Raw genomic sequence first — 17,500 nt, 5'->3', positions numbered from 1 at the left:
AGGACAGTGGAGTTTGCTGGGCTTTGGGTGGCCTGAAAGAACGAGACAGTGAATTTTTGGGGTACCTTTTTCCTGGGAGCATGAAAAATACAAAACTCTGCGCCTAGCAGAGGATGGTTTCGATCCATCGACCTCTGGGTTATGGGCCCAGCACGCTCCCGCTGCGCCACTCTGCTGCTGCTTAAACCTCTCTTACGAGAAGCCACATTACCGTCTGACTGTTGTCAAGCCACTAACGAAGCAGAAGAGTTGGCTTTAGTCACACTAGGGGTGAGAGTTGCATTTTCACGATTGAGAAGTGGTGCGAATTCTATGGCGTTGGTGGTATAGTGGTGAGCATAGCTGCCTTCCAAGCAGTTGACCCGGGTTCGATTCCCGGCCAACGCATTGTTACTCTTGTTTTGAAGTATTCTTGTTAACACTCTCTCCAAAGGCCAATGGTTGTGCGGTCAGGCTCAAAAAGAGTGCGCCCAGGAGGTATGCAGCTGCAAAGTCTGTGCGAGAGAGCCTCCGAGTTGAAGCATGCAAGGTTGTCGGACACTCAAAAGCATCCTTCGAGCCGGAATCGAACCAGCGACCTAAGGATTGCTAATTAGCTACTACAGTCCTCCGCTCTACCAGCTGAGCTATCGAAGGTTTAGCCAGATATGCGTGCAGCTGCTTCCTAGGTTTTTGTGTCAGTGCCAACTAAAAAGAAGTTGGCCCTTCATTTGAAGGTAGTGCCAAGTGGAAGTTTTGGAGGATGCGGGCATCGATCCCACTACCTCTCGCATGCTAAGCGAGCGCTCTACCATTTGAGCTAATCCCCCTCTACGGTTGCTGGCTTCTGGCACTCGGGTCACACCGCAGTCATGTTATCATGCCTAAACCAAGCTTTGACCATGGGAGAAGAAAGGTTTCTTTCTTTTTTTTTTTTTTTTTTTTAAGTGTGGATTTTTTGGTGCCTTGAAATATAAAAGACAGTGGAGTTTGCTGGGCTTTGGGTGGCCTGAAAGAACGAGACAGTGAATTTTTGGGGTACCTTTTTCCTGGGAGCATGAAAAATACAAAACTCTGCGCCTAGCAGAGGATGGTTTCGATCTATCGACCTCTGGGTTATGGGCCCAGCACGCTCCCGCTGCGCCACTCTGCTGCTGCTTAAACCTCTCTTACGAGAAGCCACATTACCGTCTGACTGTTGTCAAGCCACTAACGAAGCAGAAGAGTTGGCTTTAGTCACACTAGGGGTGAGAGTTGCATTTTCACGATTGAGAAGTGGTGCGAATTCTATGGCGTTGGTGGTATAGTGGTGAGCATAGCTGCCTTCCAAGCAGTTGACCCGGGTTCGATTCCCGGCCAACGCATTGTTACTCTTGTTTTGAAGTATTCTTGTTAACACTCTCTCCAAAGGCCAATGGTTGTGCGGTCAGGCTCAAAAAGAGTGCGCCCAGGAGGTATGCAGCTGCAAAGTCTGTGCGAGAGAGCCTCCGAGTTGAAGCATGCAAGGTTGTCGGACACTCAAAAGCATCCTTCGAGCCGGAATCGAACCAGCGACCTAAGGATTGCTAATTAGCTACTACAGTCCTCCGCTCTACCAGCTGAGCTATCGAAGGTTTAGCCAGATATGCGTGCAGCTGCTTCCTAGGTTTTTGTGTCAGTGCCAACTAAAAAGAAGTTGGCCCTTCATTTGAAGGTAGTGCCAAGTGGAAGTTTTGGAGGATGCGGGCATCGATCCCGCTACCTCTCGCATGCTAAGCGAGCGCTCTACCATTTGAGCTAATCCCCCTCTACGGTTGCTGGCTTCTGGCACTCGGGTCACACCGCAGTCATGTTATCATGCCTAAACCAAGCTTTGACCATGGGAGAAGAAAGGTTTCTTTCTTTTTTTTTTAAGTGTGGTTTTTTTGGTGCCTTGAAATATAAAGGACAGTGGAGTTTGCTGGGCTTTGGGTGGCCTGAAAGAACGAGACAGTGAATTTTTGGGGTACCTTTTTCCTGGGAGCATGAAAAATACAAAACTCTGCGCCTAGCAGAGGATGGTTTCGATCTATCGACCTCTGGGTTATGGGCCCAGCACGCTCCCGCTGCGCCACTCTGCTGCTGCTTAAACCTCTCTTACGAGAAGCCACATTACCGTCTGACTGTTGTCAAGCCACTAACGAAGCAGAAGAGTTGGCTTTAGTCACACTAGGGGTGAGAGTTGCATTTTCACGATTGAGAAGTGGTGCGAATTCTATGGCGTTGGTGGTATAGTGGTGAGCATAGCTGCCTTCCAAGCAGTTGACCCGGGTTCGATTCCTGGCCAACGCATTGTTACTCTTGTTTTGAAGTATTCTTGTTAACACTCTCTCCAAAGGCCAATGGTTGTGCGGTCAGGCTCAAAAAGAGTGCGCCCAGGAGGTATGCAGCTGCAAAGTCTGTGCGAGAGAGCCTCCGAGTTGAAGCATGCAAGGTTGTCGGACACTCAAAAGCATCCTTCGAGCCGGAATCGAACCAGCGACCTACTACAGTCCTCCGCTCTACCAGCTGAGCTATCGAAGGTTTAGCCAGATATGCGTGCAGCTGCTTCCTAGGTTTTTGTGTCAGTGCCAACTAAAAAGAAGTTGGCCCTTCATTTGAAGGTAGTGCCAAGTGGAAGTTTTGGAGGATGCGGGCATCGATCCCGCTACCTCTCGCATGCTAAGCGAGCGCTCTACCATTTGAGCTAATCCCCCTCTACGGTTGCTGGCTTCTGGCACTCGGGTCACACCGCAGTCATGTTATCATGCCTAAACCAAGCTTTGACCATGGGAGAAGAAAGGTTTCTTTCTTTTTTTTTTTTTTAAGTGTGGATTTTTTGGTGCCTTGAAATATAAAGGACAGTGGAGTTTGCTGGGCTTTGGGTGGCCTGAAAGAACGAGACAGTGAATTTTTGGGGTACCTTTTTCCTGGGAGCATGAAAAATACAAAACTCTGCGCCTAGCAGAGGATGGTTTCGATCCATCGACCTCTGGGTTATGGGCCCAGCACGCTCCCGCTGCGCCACTCTGCTGCTGCTTAAACCTCTCTTACGAGAAGCCACATTACCGTCTGACTGTTGTCAAGCCACTAACGAAGCAGAAGAGTTGGCTTTAGTCACACTAGGGGTGAGAGTTGCATTTTCACGATTGAGAAGTGGTGCGAATTCTATGGCGTTGGTGGTATAGTGGTGAGCATAGCTGCCTTCCAAGCAGTTGACCCGGGTTCGATTCCCGGCCAACGCATTGTTACTCTTGTTTTGAAGTATTCTTGTTAACACTCTCTCCAAAGGCCAATGGTTGTGCGGTCAGGCTCAAAAAGAGTGCGCCCAGGAGGTATGCAGCTGCAAAGTCTGTGCGAGAGAGCCTCCGAGTTGAAGCATGCAAGGTTGTCGGACACTCAAAAGCATCCTTCGAGCCGGAATCGAACCAGCGACCTAAGGATTGCTAATTAGCTACTACAGTCCTCCGCGCTACCAGCTGAGCTATCGAAGGTTTAGCCAGATATGCGTGCAGCTGCTTCCTAGGTTTTTGTGTCAGTGCCAACTAAAAAGAAGTTGGCCCTTCATTTGAAGGTAGTGCCAAGTGGAAGTTTTGGAGGATGCGGGCATCGATCCCGCTACCTCTCGCATGCTAAGCGAGCGCTCTACCATTTGAGCTAATCCCCCTCTACGGTTGCTGGCTTCTGGCACTCGGGTCACACCGCAGTCATGTTATCATGCCTAAACCAAGCTTTGACCATGGGAGAAGAAAGGTTTCTTTCTTTTTTTTTTTTTTAAGTGTGGATTTTTTGGTGCCTTGAAATATAAAGGACAGTGGAGTTTGCTGGGCTTTGGGTGGCCTGAAAGAACGAGACAGTGAATTTTTGGGGTACCTTTTTCCTGGGAGCATGAAAAATACAAAACTCTGCGCCTAGCAGAGGATGGTTTCGATCCATCGACCTCTGGGTTATGGGCCCAGCACGCTCCCGCTGCGCCACTCTGCTGCTGCTTAAACCTCTCTTACGAGAAGCCACATTACCGTCTGACTGTTGTCAAGCCACTAACGAAGCAGAAGAGTTGGCTTTAGTCACACTAGGGGTGAGAGTTGCATTTTCACGATTGAGAAGTGGTGCGAATTCTATGGCGTTGGTGGTATAGTGGTGAGCATAGCTGCCTTCCAAGCAGTTGACCTGGGTTCGATTCCCGGCCAACGCATTGTTACTCTTGTTTTGAAGTATTCTTGTTAACACTCTCTCCGGAGGCCAATGATTGTGGGGTCAGGCTCAAAAAGAGTGCGCCCAGGAGGTATGCAGCTGCAAAGTCTGTGCGAGAGAGCCTCCGAGTTGAAGCATGCAAGGTTGTCGGACACTCAAAAGCATCCTTCGAGCCGGAATCGAACCAGCGACCTACTACAGTCCTCCGCTCTACCAGCTGAGCTATCGAAGGTTTAGCCAGATATGCGTGCAGCTGCTTCCTAGGTTTTTGTGTCAGTGCCAACTAAAAAGAAGTTGGCCCTTCATTTGAAGGTAGTGCCAAGTGGAAGTTTTGGAGGATGCGGGCATCGATCCCGCTACCTCTCGCATGCTAAGCGAGCGCTCTACCATTTGAGCTAATCCCCCTCTACGGTTGCTGGCTTCTGGCACTCGGGTCACACCGCAGTCATGTTATCATGCCTAAACCAAGCTTTGACCATGGGAGAAGAAAGGTTTCTTTCTTTTTTTTTTTTTTTTTTTTTTAAGTGTGGATTTTTTGGTGCCTTGAAATATAAAGGACAGTGGAGTTTGCTGGGCTTTGGGTGGCCTGAAAGAACGAGACAGTGAATTTTTGAGGTACCTTTTTCCTGGGAGCATGAAAAATACAAAACTCTGCGCCTAGCAGAGGATGGTTTCGATCCATCGACCTCTGGGTTATGGGCCCAGCACGCGCCCGCTGCGCCACTCTGCTGCTGCTTAAACCTCTCTTACGAGAAGCCACATTACCGTCTGACTGTTGTCAAGCCACTAACGAAGCAGAAGAGTTGGCTTTAGTCACACTAGGGGTGAGAGTTGCATTTTCACGATTGAGAAGTGGTGCGAATTCTATGGCGTTGGTGGTATAGTGGTGAGCATAGCTGCCTTCCAAGCAGTTGACCCGGGTTCGATTCCCGGCCAACGCATTGTTACTCTTGTTTTGAAGTATTCTTGTTAACACTCTCTCCAAAGGCCAATGGTTGTGCGGTCAGGCTCAAAAAGAGTGCGCCCAGGAGGTATGCAGCTGCAAAGTCTGTGCGAGAGAGCCTCCGAGTTGAAGCATGCAAGGTTGTCGGACACTCAAAAGCATCCTTTGAGCCGGAATCGAACCAGCGACCTACTACAGTCCTCCGCTCTACCAGCTGAGCTATCGAAGGTTTAGCCAGATATGCGTGCAGCTGCTTCCTAGGTTTTTGTGTCAGTGCCAACTAAAAAGAAGTTGGCCCTTCATTTGAAGGTAGTGCCAAGTGGAAGTTTTGGAGGATGCGGGCATCGATCCCGCTACCTCTCGCATGCTAAGCGAGCGCTCTACCATTTGAGCTAATCCCCCTCTACGGTTGCTGGCTTCTGGCACTCGGGTCACACCGCAGTCATGTTATCATGCCTAAACCAAGCTTTGACCATGGGAGAAGAAAGGTTTCTTTCTTTTTTTTTTTTTTAAGTGTGGATTTTTTGGTGCCTTGAAATATAAAGGACAGTGGAGTTTGCTGGGCTTTGGGTGGCCTGAAAGAACGAGACAGTGAATTTTTGGGGTACCTTTTTCCTGGGAGCATGAAAAATACAAAACTCTGCGCCTAGCAGAGGATGGTTTCGATCCATCGACCTCTGGGTTATGGGCCCAGCACGCTCCCGCTGCGCCACTCTGCTGCTGCTTAAACCTCTCTTACGAGAAGCCACATTACCGTCTGACTGTTGTCAAGCCACTAACGAAGCAGAAGAGTTGGCTTTAGTCACACTAGGGGTGAGAGTTGCATTTTCACGATTGAGAAGTGGTGCGAATTCTATGGCGTTGGTGGTATAGTGGTGAGCATAGCTGCCTTCCAAGCAGTTGACCCGGGTTCGATTCCCGGCCAACGCATTGTTACTCTTGTTTTGAAGTATTCTTGTTAACACTCTCTCCAAAGGCCAATGGTTGTGCGGTCAGGCTCAAAAAGAGTGCGCCCAGGAGGTATGCAGCTGCAAAGTCTGTGCGAGAGAGCCTCCGAGTTGAAGCATGCAAGGTTGTCGGACACTCAAAAGCATCCTTCGAGCCGGAATCGAACCAGCGACCTAAGGATTGCTAATTAGCTACTACAGTCCTCCGCTCTACCAGCTGAGCTATCGAAGGTTTAGCCAGATATGCGTGCAGCTGCTTCCTAGGTTTTTGTGTCAGTGCCAACTAAAAAGAAGTTGGCCCTTCATTTGAAGGTAGTGCCAAGTGGAAGTTTTGGAGGATGCGGGCATCGATCCCGCTACCTCTCGCATGCTAAGCGAGCGCTCTACCATTTGAGCTAATCCCCCTCTACGGTTGCTGGCTTCTGGCACTCGGGTCACACCGCAGTCATGTTATCATGCCTAAACCAAGCTTTGACCATGGGAGAAGAAAGGTTTCTTTCTTTTTTTTTTTTTTAAGTGTGGATTTTTTGGTGCCTTGAAATATAAAGGACAGTGGAGTTTGCTGGGCTTTGGGTGGCCTGAAAGAACGAGACAGTGAATTTTTGGGGTACCTTTTTCCTGGGAGCATGAAAAATACAAAACTCTGCGCCTAGCAGAGGATGGTTTCGATCCATCGACCTTTGGGTTATGGGCCCAGCACGCTCCCGCTGCGCCACTCTGCTGCTGCTTAAACCTCTCTTACGAGAAGCCACATTACCGTCTGACTGTTGTCAAGCCACTAACGAAGCAGAAGAGTTGGCTTTAGTCACACTAGGGGTGAGAGTTGCATTTTCACGATTGAGAAGTGGTGCGAATTCTATGGCGTTGGTGGTATAGTGGTGAGCATAGCTGCCTTCCAAGCAGTTGACCCGGGTTCGATTCCCGGCCAACGCATTGTTACTCTTGTTTTGAAGTATTCTTGTTAACACTCTCTCCAAAGGCCAATGGTTGTGCGGTCAGGCTCAAAAAGAGTGCGCCCAGGAGGTATGCAGCTGCAAAGTCTGTGCGAGAGAGCCTCCGAGTTGAAGCATGCAAGGTTGTCGGACACTCAAAAGCATCCTTCGAGCCGGAATCGAACCAGCGACCTAAGGATTGCTAATTAGCTACTACAGTCCTCCGCTCTACCAGCTGAGCTATCGAAGGTTTAGCCAGATATGCGTGCAGCTGCTTCCTAGGTTTTTGTGTCAGTGCCAACTAAAAAGAAGTTGGCCCTTCATTTGAAGGTAGTGCCAAGTGGAAGTTTTGGAGGATGCGGGCATCGATCCCGCTACCTCTCGCATGCTAAGCGAGCGCTCTACCATTTGAGCTAATCCCCCTCTACGGTTGCTGGCTTCTGGCACTCGGGTCACACCGCAGTCATGTTATCATGCCTAAACCAAGCTTTGACCATGGGAGAAGAAAGGTTTCTTTCTTTTTTTTTTTTTTAAGTGTGGATTTTTTGGTGCCTTGAAATATAAAGGACAGTGGAGTTTGCTGGGCTTTGGGTGGCCTGAAAGAACGAGACAGTGAATTTTTGGGGTACCTTTTTCCTGGGAGCATGAAAAATACAAAACTCTGCGCCTAGCAGAGGATGGTTTCGATCCATCGACCTCTGGGTTATGGGCCCAGCACGCTCCCGCTGCGCCACTCTGCTGCTGCTTAAACCTCTCTTACGAGAAGCCACATTACCGTCTGACTGTTGTCAAGCCACTAACGAAGCAGAAGAGTTGGCTTTAGTCACACTAGGGGTGAGAGTTGCATTTTCACGATTGAGAAGTGGTGCGAATTCTATGGCGTTGGTGGTATAGTGGTGAGCATAGCTGCCTTCCAAGCAGTTGACCCGGGTTCGATTCCCGGCCAACGCATTGTTACTCTTGTTTTGAAGTATTCTTGTTAACACTCTCTCCAAAGGCCAATGGTTGTGCGGTCAGGCTCAAAAAGAGTGCGCCCAGGAGGTATGCAGCTGCAAAGTCTGTGCGAGAGAGCCTCCGAGTTGAAGCATGCAAGGTTGTCGGACACTCAAAAGCATCCTTCGAGCCGGAATCGAACCAGCGACCTAAGGATTGCTAATTAGCTACTACAGTCCTCCGCTCTACCAGCTGAGCTATCGAAGGTTTAGCCAGATATGCGTGCAGCTGCTTCCTAGGTTTTTGTGTCAGTGCCAACTAAAAAGAAGTTGGCCCTTCATTTGAAGGTAGTGCCAAGTGGAAGTTTTGGAGGATGCGGGCATCGATCCCGCTACCTCTCGCATGCTAAGCGAGCGCTCTACCATTTGAGCTAATCCCCCTCTACGGTTGCTGGCTTCTGGCACTCGGGTCACACCGCAGTCATGTTATCATGCCTAAACCAAGCTTTGACCATGGGAGAAGAAAGGTTTCTTTCTTTTTTTTTTTTTTAAGTGTGGATTTTTTGGTGCCTTGAAATATAAAGGACAGTGGAGTTTGCTGGGCTTTGGGTGGCCTGAAAGAACGAGACAGTGAATTTTTGGGGTACCTTTTTCCTGGGAGCATGAAAAATACAAAACTCTGCGCCTAGCAGAGGATGGTTTCGATCCATCGACCTCTGGGTTATGGGCCCAGCACGCTCCCGCTGCGCCACTCTGCTGCTGCTTAAACCTCTCTTACGAGAAGCCACATTACCGTCTGACTGTTGTCAAGCCACTAACGAAGCAGAAGAGTTGGCTTTAGTCACACTAGGGGTGAGAGTTGCATTTTCACGATTGAGAAGTGGTGTGAATTCTATGGCGTTGGTGGTATAGTGGTGAGCATAGCTGCCTTCCAAGCAGTTGACCCGGGTTCGATTCCCGGCCAACGCATTGTTACTCTTGTTTTGAAGTATTCTTGTTAACACTCTCTCCAAAGGCCAATGGTTGTGCGGTCAGGCTCAAAAAGAGTGCGCCCAGGAGGTATGCAGCTGCAAAGTCTGTGCGAGAGAGCCTCCGAGTTGAAGCATGCAAGGTTGTCGGACACTCAAAAGCATCCTTCGAGCCGGAATCGAACCAGCGACCTAAGGATTGCTAATTAGCTACTACAGTCCTCCGCTCTACCAGCTGAGCTATCGAAGGTTTAGCCAGATATGCGTGCAGCTGCTTCCTAGGTTTTTGTGTCAGTGCCAACTAAAAAGAAGTTGGCCCTTCATTTGAAGGTAGTGCCAAGTGGAAGTTTTGGAGGATGCGGGCATCGATCCCGCTACCTCTCGCATGCTAAGCGAGCGCTCTACCATTTGAGCTAATCCCCCTCTACGGTTGCTGGCTTCTGGCACTCGGGTCACACCGCAGTCATGTTATCATGCCTAAACCAAGCTTTGACCATGGGAGAAGAAAGGTTTCTTTCTTTTTTTTTTTTTTAAGTGTGGATTTTTTGGTGCCTTGAAATATAAAGGACAGTGGAGTTTGCTGGGCTTTGGGTGGCCTGAAAGAACGAGACAGTGAATTTTTGGGGTACCTTTTTCCTGGGAGCATGAAAAATACAAAACTCTGCGCCTAGCAGAGGATGGTTTCGATCCATCGACCTCTGGGTTATGGGCCCAGCACGCTCCCGCTGCGCCACTCTGCTGCTGCTTAAACCTCTCTTACGAGAAGCCACATTACCGTCTGACTGTTGTCAAGCCACTAACGAAGCAGAAGAGTTGGCTTTAGTCACACTAGGGGTGAGAGTTGCATTTTCACGATTGAGAAGTGGTGTGAATTCTATGGCGTTGGTGGTATAGTGGTGAGCATAGCTGCCTTCCAAGCAGTTGACCCGGGTTCGATTCCCGGCCAACGCATTGTTACTCTTGTTTTGAAGTATTCTTGTTAACACTCTCTCCAAAGGCCAATGGTTGTGCGGTCAGGCTCAAAAAGAGTGCGCCCAGGAGGTATGCAGCTGCAAAGTCTGTGCGAGAGAGCCTCCGAGTTGAAGCATGCAAGGTTGTCGGACACTCAAAAGCATCCTTCGAGCCGGAATCGAACCAGCGACCTAAGGATTGCTAATTAGCTACTACAGTCCTCCAGCTCTACCAGCTGAGCTATCGAAGGTTTAGCCAGATATGCGTGCAGCTGCTTCCTAGGTTTTTGTGTCAGTGCCAACTAAAAAGAAGTTGGCCCTTCATTTGAAGGTAGTGCCAAGTGGAAGTTTTGGAGGATGCGGGCATCGATCCCGCTACCTCTCGCATGCTAAGCGAGCGCTCTACCATTTGAGCTAATCCCCCTCTACGGTTGCTGGCTTCTGGCACTCGGGTCACACCGCAGTCATGTTATCATGCCTAAACCAAGCTTTGACCATGGGAGAAGAAAGGTTTCTTTCTTTTTTTTTTTTTTTTTTTTTAAGTGTGGATTTTTTGGTGCCTTGAAATATAAAGGACAGTGGAGTTTGCTGGGCTTTGGGTGGCCTGAAAGAACGAGACAGTGAATTTTTGGGGTACCTTTTTCCTGGGAGCATGAAAAATACAAAACTCTGCGCCTAGCAGAGGATGGTTTCGATCCATCGACCTCTGGGTTATGGGCCCAGCACGCTCCCGCTGCGCCACTCTGCTGCTGCTTAAACCTCTCTTACGAGAAGCCACATTACCGTCTGACTGTTGTCAAGCCACTAACGAAGCAGAAGAGTTGGCTTTAGTCACACTAGGGGTGAGAGTTGCATTTTCACGATTGAGAAGTGGTGCGAATTCTATGGCGTTGGTGGTATAGTGGTGAGCATAGCTGCCTTCCAAGCAGTTGACCCGGGTTCAATTCCCGGCCAACGCATTGTTACTCTTGTTTTGAAGTATTCTTGTTAACACTCTCTCCAAAGGCCAATGGTTGTGCGGTCAGGCTCAAAAAGAGTGCGCCCAGGAGGTATGCAGCTGCAAAGTCTGTGCGAGAGAGCCTCCGAGTTGAAGCATGCAAGGTTGTCGGACACTCAAAAGCATCCTTCGAGCCGGAATCGAACCAGCGACCTAAGGATTGCTAATTAGCTACTACAGTCCTCCGCTCTACCAGCTGAGCTATCGAAGGTTTAGCCAGATATGCGTGCAGCTGCTTCCTAGGTTTTTGTGTCAGTGCCAACTAAAAAGAAGTTGGCCCTTCATTTGAAGGTAGTGCCAAGTGGAAGTTTTGGAGGATGCGGGCATCGATCCCGCTACCTCTCGCATGCTAAGCGAGCGCTCTACCATTTGAGCTAATCCCCCTCTACGGTTGCTGGCTTCTGGCACTCGGGTCACACCGCAGTCATGTTATCATGCCTAAACCAAGCTTTGACCATGGGAGAAGAAAGGTTTCTTTCTTTTTTTTTTTTTTTAAGTGTGGATTTTTTGGTGCCTTGAAATATAAAGGACAGTGGAGTTTGCTGGGCTTTGGGTGGCCTGAAAGAACGAGACAGTGAATTTTTGGGGTACCTTTTTCCTGGGAGCATGAAAAATACAAAACTCTGCGCCTAGCAGAGGATGGTTTCGATCCATCGACCTCTGGGTTATGGGCCCAGCACGCTCCCGCTGCGCCACTCTGCTGCTGCTTAAACCTCTCTTACGAGAAGCCACATTACCGTCTGACTGTTGTCAAGCCACTAACGAAGCAGAAGAGTTGGCTTTAGTCACACTAGGGGTGAGAGTTGCATTTTCACGATTGAGAAGTGGTGTGAATTCTATGGCGTTGGTGGTATAGTGGTGAGCATAGCTGCCTTCCAAGCAGTTGACCCGGGTTCGATTCCCGGCCAACGCATTGTTACTCTTGTTTTGAAGTATTCTTGTTAACACTCTCTCCAAAGGCCAATGGTTGTGCGGTCAGGCTCAAAAAGAGTGCGCCCAGGAGGTATGCAGCTGCAAAGTCTGTGCGAGAGAGCCTCCGAGTTGAAGCATGCAAGGTTGTCGGACACTCAAAAGCATCCTTCGAGCCGGAATCGAACCAGCGACCTAAGGATTGCTAATTAGCTACTACAGTCCTCCAGCTCTACCAGCTGAGCTATCGAAGGTTTAGCCAGATATGCGTGCAGCTGCTTCCTAGGTTTTTGTGTCAGTGCCAACTAAAAAGAAGTTGGCCCTTCATTTGAAGGTAGTGCCAAGTGGAAGTTTTGGAGGATGCGGGCATCGATCCCGCTACCTCTCGCATGCTAAGCGAGCGCTCTACCATTTGAGCTAATCCCCCTCTACGGTTGCTGGCTTCTGGCACTCGGGTCACACCGCAGTCATGTTATCATGCCTAAACCAAGCTTTGACCATGGGAGAAGAAAGGTTTCTTTCTTTTTTTTTTTTTTTTTTTTTTAAGTGTGGATTTTTTGGTGCCTTGAAATATAAAGGACAGTGGAGTTTGCTGGGCTTTGGGTGGCCTGAAAGAACGAGACAGTGAATTTTTGGGGTACCTTTTTCCTGGGAGCATGAAAAATACAAAACTCTGCGCCTAGCAGAGGATGGTTTCGATCCATCGACCTCTGGGTTATGGGCCCAGCACGCTCCCGCTGCGCCACTCTGCTGCTGCTTAAACCTCTCTTACGAGAAGCCACATTACCGTCTGACTGTTGTCAAGCCACTAACGAAGCAGAAGAGTTGGCTTTAGTCACACTAGGGGTGAGAGTTGCATTTTCACGATTGAGAAGTGGTGCGAATTCTATGGCGTTGGTGGTATAGTGGTGAGCATAGCTGCCTTCCAAGCAGTTGACCCGGGTTCGATTCCCGGCCAACGCATTGTTACTCTTGTTTTGAAGTATTCTTGTTAACACTCTCTCCAAAGGCCAATGGTTGTGCGGTCAGGCTCAAAAAGAGTGCGCCCAGGAGGTATGCAGCTGCAAAGTCTGTGCGAGAGAGCCTCCGAGTTGAAGCATGCAAGGTTGTCGGACACTCAAAAGCATCCTTCGAGCCGGAATCGAACCAGCGACCTAAGGATTGCTAATTAGCTACTACAGTCCTCCGCTCTACCAGCTGAGCTATCGAAGGTTTAGCCAGATATGCCTGCAGCTGCTTCCTAGGTTTTTGTGTCAGTGCCAACTAAAAAGAAGTTGGCCCTTCATTTGAAGGTAGTGCCAAGTGGAAGTTTTGGAGGATGCGGGCATCGATCCCGCTACCTCTCGCATGCTAAGCGAGCGCTCTACCATTTGAGCTAATCCCCCTCTACGGTTGCTGGCTTCTGGCACTCGGGTCACACCGCAGTCATGTTATCATGCCTAAACCAAGCTTTGACCATGGGAGAAGAAAGGTTTCTTTTTTTTTTTTTTTTTTTAAGTGTGGATTTTTTGGTGCCTTGAAATATAAAGGACAGTGGAGTTTGCTGGGCTTTGGGTGGCCTGAAAGAACGAGACAGTGAATTTTTGGGGTACCTTTTTCCTGGGAGCATGAAAAATACAAAACTCTGCGCCTAGCAGAGGATGGTTTCGATCCATCGACCTCTGGGTTATGGGCCCAGCACGCTCCCGCTGCGCCACTCTGCTGCTGCTTAAACCTCTCTTACGAGAAGCCACATTACCGTCTGACTGTTGTCAAGCCACTAACGAAGCAGAAGAGTTGGCTTTAGTCACACTAGGGGTGAGAGTTGCATTTTCACGATTGAGAAGTGGTGCGAATTCTATGGCGTTGGTGGTATAGTGGTGAGCATAGCTGCCTTCCAACGCATTGTTTCTCTTGTTTTGAAGTATTCTTGTTAACACTCTCTCCAGAGGCCAATGGTTGTGCGGTCAGGCTCAAAAAGAGTGCGGCCAGGAGGTATGCAGCTGCAAAGTCTGTGCGAGAGAGCCTCCAAGTTGAAGCATGCAAGGTTATCGGACACTCAAAAGCATCCTTCGAGCCGGAATCGAACCAGCGACCTAAGGATTGCTAATTAGCTACTACAGTCCTCCGCTCTACCAGCTGAGCTATCGAAGGTTTAGCCAGATATGCGTGCAGCTGCTTCCTAGGTTTTTGTGTCAGTGCCAACTAAAAAGAAGTTGGCCCTTCATTTGAAGGTAGTGCCAAGTGGAAGTTTTGGAGGATGCGGGCATCGATCCCGCTACCTCTCGCATGCTAAGCGAGCGCTCTACCATTTGAGCTAATCCCCCTCTACGGTTGCTGGCTTCTGGCACTCGGGTCACACCGCAGTCATGTTATCATGCCTAAACCAAGCTTTGACCATGGGAGAAGAAAGGTTTCTTTCTTTTTTTTTTTTTTTTTTTTAAGTGTGGATTTTTTGGTGCCTTGAAATATAAAGGACAGTGGAGTTTGCTGGGCTTTGGGTGGCCTGAAAGAACGAGACAGTGAATTTTTGGGGTACCTTTTTCCTGGGAGCATGAAAAATACAAAACTCTGCACCTAGCAGAGGATGGTTTCGATCCATCGACCTCTGGGTTATGGGCCCAGCACGCTCCCGCTGCGCCACTCTGCTGCTGCTTAAACCTCTCTTACGAGAAGCCACATTACCGTCTGACTGTTGTCAAGCCACTAACGAAGCAGAAGAGTTGGCTTTAGTCACACTAGGGGTGAGAGTTGCATTTTCACGATTGAGAAGTGGTGCAAATTCTATGGCGTTGGTGGTATAGTGGTGAGCATAGCTGCCTTCCAAGCAGTTGACCCGGGTTCGATTCCCGGCCAACGCATTGTTACTCTTGTTTTGAAGTATTCTTGTTAACACTCTCTCCAAAGGCCAATGGTTGTGCGGTCAGGCTCAAAAAGAGTGCGCCCAGGAGGTATGCAGCTGCAAAGTCTGTGCGAGAGAGCCTCCGAGTTGAAGCATGCAAGGTTGTCGGACACTCAAAAGCATCCTTCGAGCCGGAATCGAACCAGCGACCTAAGGATTGCTAATTAGCTACTACAGTCCTCCGCTCTACCAGCTGAGCTATCGAAGGTTTAGCCAGATATGCATGCAGCTGCTTCCTAGGTTTTTGTGTCAGTGCCAACTAAAAAGAAGTTGGCCCTTCATTTGAAGGTAGTGCCAAGTGGAAGTTTTGGAGGATGCGGGCATCGATCCCGCTACCTCTCGCATGCTAAGCGAGCGCTCTACCATTTGAGCTAATCCCCCTCTACGGTTGCTGGCTTCTGGCACTCGGGTCACACCGCAGTCATGTTATCATGCCTAAACCAAGCTTTGACCATGGGAGAAGAAAGGTTTCTTTCTTTTTTTTTTTTTTTTTTTAAGTGTGGATTTTTTGGTGCCTTGAAATATAAAGGACAGTGGAGTTTGCTGGGCTTTGGGTGGCCTGAAAGAACGAGACAGTGAATTTTTGGGGTACCTTTTTCCTGGGAGCATGAAAAATACAAAACTCTGCGCCTAGCAGAGGATGGTTTCGATCCATCGACCTCTGGGTTATGGGCCCAGCACGCTCCCGCTGCGCCACTCTGCTGCTGCTTAAACCTCTCTTACGAGAAGCCACATTACCGTCTGACTGTTGTCAAGCCACTAACGAAGCAGAAGAGTTGGCTTTAGTCACACTAGGGGTGAGAGTTGCATTTTCACGATTGAGAAGTGGTGCGAATTCTATGGCGTTGGTGGTATAGTGGTGAGCATAGCTGCCTTCCAAGCAGTTGACCCGGGTTCGATTCCCGGCCAACGCATTGTTACTCTTGTTTTGAAGTATTCTTGTTAACACTCTCTCCAAAGGCCAATGGTTGTGCGGTCAGGCTCAAAAAGAGTGCGCCCAGGAGGTATGCAGCTGCAAAGTCTGTGCGAGAGAGCCTCCGAGTTGAAGCATGCAAGGTTGTCGGACACTCAAAAGCATCCTTCGAGCCGGAATCGAACCAGCGACCTAAGGATTGCTAATTAGCTACTACAGTCCTCCGCTCTACCAGCTGAGCTATCGAAGGTTTAGCCAGATATGCGTGCAGCTGCTTCCTAGGTTTTTGTGTCAGTGCCAACTAAAAAGAAGTTGGCCCTTCATTTGAAGGTAGTGCCAAGCGGAAGTTTTGGAGGATGCGGGCATCGATCCCGCTACCTCTCGCATGCTAAGCGAGCGCTCTACCATTTGAGCTAATCCCCCTCTACGGTTGCTGGCTTCTGGCACTCGGGTCACACCGCAGTCATGTTATCATGCCTAAACCAAGCTTTGACCATGGGAGAAGAAAGGTTTCTTTCTTTTTTTTTTTTTTTTTTTTAAGTGTGGATTTTTTGGTGCCTTGAAATATAAAGGACAGTGGAGTTTGCTGGGCTTTGGGTGGCCTGAAAGAACGAGACAGTGAATTTTTGGGGTACCTTTTTCCTGGGAGCATGAAAAATACAAAACTCTGCGCCTAGCAGAGGATGGTTTCGATCCATCGACCTCTGGGTTATGGGCCCAGCACGCTCCCGCTGCGCCACTCTGCTGCTGCTTAAACCTCTCTTACGAGAAGCCACATTACCGTCTGACTGTTGTCAAGCCACTAACGAAGCAGAAGAGTTGGCTTTAGTCACACTAGGGGTGAGAGTTGCATTTTCACGATTGAGAAGTGGTGCGAATTCTATGGCGTTGGTGGTATAGTGGTGAGCATAGCTGCCTTCCAAGCAGTTGACCCGGGTTCGATTCCCGGCCAACGCATTGTTACTCTTGTTTTGAAGTATTCTTGTTAACACTTTCTCCAAAGGTCAATGGTTGTGCGGTCAGGCTCAAAAAGAGTGCGCCCAGGAGGTATGCAGCTGCAAAGTCTGTGCGAGAGAGTCTCCGAGTTGAAGCATGCAAGGTTGTCGGACACTCAAAAGCATCCTTCGAGCCGGAATCGAACCAGCGACCTAAGGATTGCTAATTAGCTACTACAGTCCTCCGCTCTACCAGCTGAGCTATCGAAGGTTTAGCCAGATATGCGTGCAGCTGCTTCCTAGGTTTTTGTGTCAGTGCCAACTAAAAAGAAGTTGGCCCTTCATTTGAAGGTAGTGCCAAGTGGAAGTTTTGGAGGATGCGGGCATCGATCCCGCTACCTCTCGCATGCTAAGCGAGCGCTCTACCATTTGAGCTAATCCCCCTCTACGGTTGCTGGCTTCTGGCACTCGGGTCACACCGCAGTCATGTTATCATGCCTAAACCAAGCTTTGACCATGGGAGAAGAAAGGTTTCTTTCTTTTTTTTTTTTTTTTTTTAAGTGTGGATTTTTTGGTGCCTTGAAATATAAAGGACAGTGGAGTTTGCTGGGCTTTGGGTGGCCTGAAAGAACGAGACAGTGAATTTTTGGGGTACCTTTTTCCTGGGAGCATGAAAAATACAAAACTCTGCACCTAGCAGAGGATGGTTTCGATCCATCGACCTCTGGGTTATGGGCCCAGCACGCTCCCGCTGCGCCACTCTGCTGCTGCTTAAACCTCTCTTACGAGAAGCCACATTACCGTCTGACTGTTGTCAAGCCACTAACGAAGCAGAAGAGTTGGCTTTAGTCACACTAGGGGTGAGAGTTGCATTTTCACGATTGAGAAGTGGTGCGAATTCTATGGCGTTGGTGGTATAGTGGTGAGCATAGCTGCCTTCCAAGCAGTTGACCCGGGTTCGATTCCCGGCCAACGCATTGTTACTCTTGTTTTGAAGTATTCTTGTTAACACTCTCTCCAAAG

The 17,500-nt window shown here is 49.1% G+C and overlaps 15 non-coding genes across 15 annotated transcripts; all 15 read left to right on the top strand.

Annotated features, from left to right (window-relative positions):
* The first annotated feature begins 315 nt into the window (after positions 1 to 315).
* On the top strand, positions 316 to 387 carry TRNAG-UCC (transfer RNA glycine (anticodon UCC)). The gene has a single exon. It is a non-coding gene; the product is annotated as a tRNA-Gly (tRNA).
* Positions 388 to 1,271: 884 nt separating this feature from the next.
* TRNAG-UCC (transfer RNA glycine (anticodon UCC)) lies at positions 1,272 to 1,343 on the top strand. The gene has a single exon. It is a non-coding gene; the product is annotated as a tRNA-Gly (tRNA).
* Positions 1,344 to 3,149: 1,806 nt separating this feature from the next.
* TRNAG-UCC (transfer RNA glycine (anticodon UCC)) lies at positions 3,150 to 3,221 on the top strand. Its single transcript has one exon. It is a non-coding gene; the product is annotated as a tRNA-Gly (tRNA).
* A 1,818-nt stretch (positions 3,222 to 5,039) lies between these two features.
* TRNAG-UCC (transfer RNA glycine (anticodon UCC)) lies at positions 5,040 to 5,111 on the top strand. The gene has a single exon. It is a non-coding gene; the product is annotated as a tRNA-Gly (tRNA).
* Positions 5,112 to 5,971: 860 nt separating this feature from the next.
* On the top strand, positions 5,972 to 6,043 carry TRNAG-UCC (transfer RNA glycine (anticodon UCC)). The gene has a single exon. It is a non-coding gene; the product is annotated as a tRNA-Gly (tRNA).
* Positions 6,044 to 6,921: 878 nt separating this feature from the next.
* TRNAG-UCC (transfer RNA glycine (anticodon UCC)) lies at positions 6,922 to 6,993 on the top strand. Its single transcript has one exon. It is a non-coding gene; the product is annotated as a tRNA-Gly (tRNA).
* Positions 6,994 to 7,871: 878 nt separating this feature from the next.
* On the top strand, positions 7,872 to 7,943 carry TRNAG-UCC (transfer RNA glycine (anticodon UCC)). The gene has a single exon. It is a non-coding gene; the product is annotated as a tRNA-Gly (tRNA).
* Positions 7,944 to 8,821: 878 nt separating this feature from the next.
* Positions 8,822 to 8,893, top strand: TRNAG-UCC (transfer RNA glycine (anticodon UCC)). Its single transcript has one exon. It is a non-coding gene; the product is annotated as a tRNA-Gly (tRNA).
* Positions 8,894 to 9,771: 878 nt separating this feature from the next.
* TRNAG-UCC (transfer RNA glycine (anticodon UCC)) lies at positions 9,772 to 9,843 on the top strand. Its single transcript has one exon. It is a non-coding gene; the product is annotated as a tRNA-Gly (tRNA).
* Positions 9,844 to 11,680: 1,837 nt separating this feature from the next.
* TRNAG-UCC (transfer RNA glycine (anticodon UCC)) lies at positions 11,681 to 11,752 on the top strand. The gene has a single exon. It is a non-coding gene; the product is annotated as a tRNA-Gly (tRNA).
* Positions 11,753 to 12,639: 887 nt separating this feature from the next.
* Positions 12,640 to 12,711, top strand: TRNAG-UCC (transfer RNA glycine (anticodon UCC)). Its single transcript has one exon. It is a non-coding gene; the product is annotated as a tRNA-Gly (tRNA).
* Positions 12,712 to 14,516: 1,805 nt separating this feature from the next.
* On the top strand, positions 14,517 to 14,588 carry TRNAG-UCC (transfer RNA glycine (anticodon UCC)). The gene has a single exon. It is a non-coding gene; the product is annotated as a tRNA-Gly (tRNA).
* Positions 14,589 to 15,471: 883 nt separating this feature from the next.
* On the top strand, positions 15,472 to 15,543 carry TRNAG-UCC (transfer RNA glycine (anticodon UCC)). Its single transcript has one exon. It is a non-coding gene; the product is annotated as a tRNA-Gly (tRNA).
* An 884-nt stretch (positions 15,544 to 16,427) lies between these two features.
* TRNAG-UCC (transfer RNA glycine (anticodon UCC)) lies at positions 16,428 to 16,499 on the top strand. Its single transcript has one exon. It is a non-coding gene; the product is annotated as a tRNA-Gly (tRNA).
* Positions 16,500 to 17,382: 883 nt separating this feature from the next.
* Positions 17,383 to 17,454, top strand: TRNAG-UCC (transfer RNA glycine (anticodon UCC)). Its single transcript has one exon. It is a non-coding gene; the product is annotated as a tRNA-Gly (tRNA).
* The last annotated feature ends 46 nt before the right edge of the window (positions 17,455 to 17,500 follow it).

This window comes from Eleutherodactylus coqui, chromosome 1 (genome assembly GCF_035609145.1).
Source record: "Eleutherodactylus coqui strain aEleCoq1 chromosome 1, aEleCoq1.hap1, whole genome shotgun sequence".
Lineage (NCBI taxonomy): Eukaryota > Metazoa > Chordata > Amphibia > Anura > Eleutherodactylidae > Eleutherodactylus > Eleutherodactylus coqui.
The sequence above is the reverse complement of the archived record's forward strand: the minus strand, read 5'-3'. Positions and strand labels throughout refer to the sequence as shown.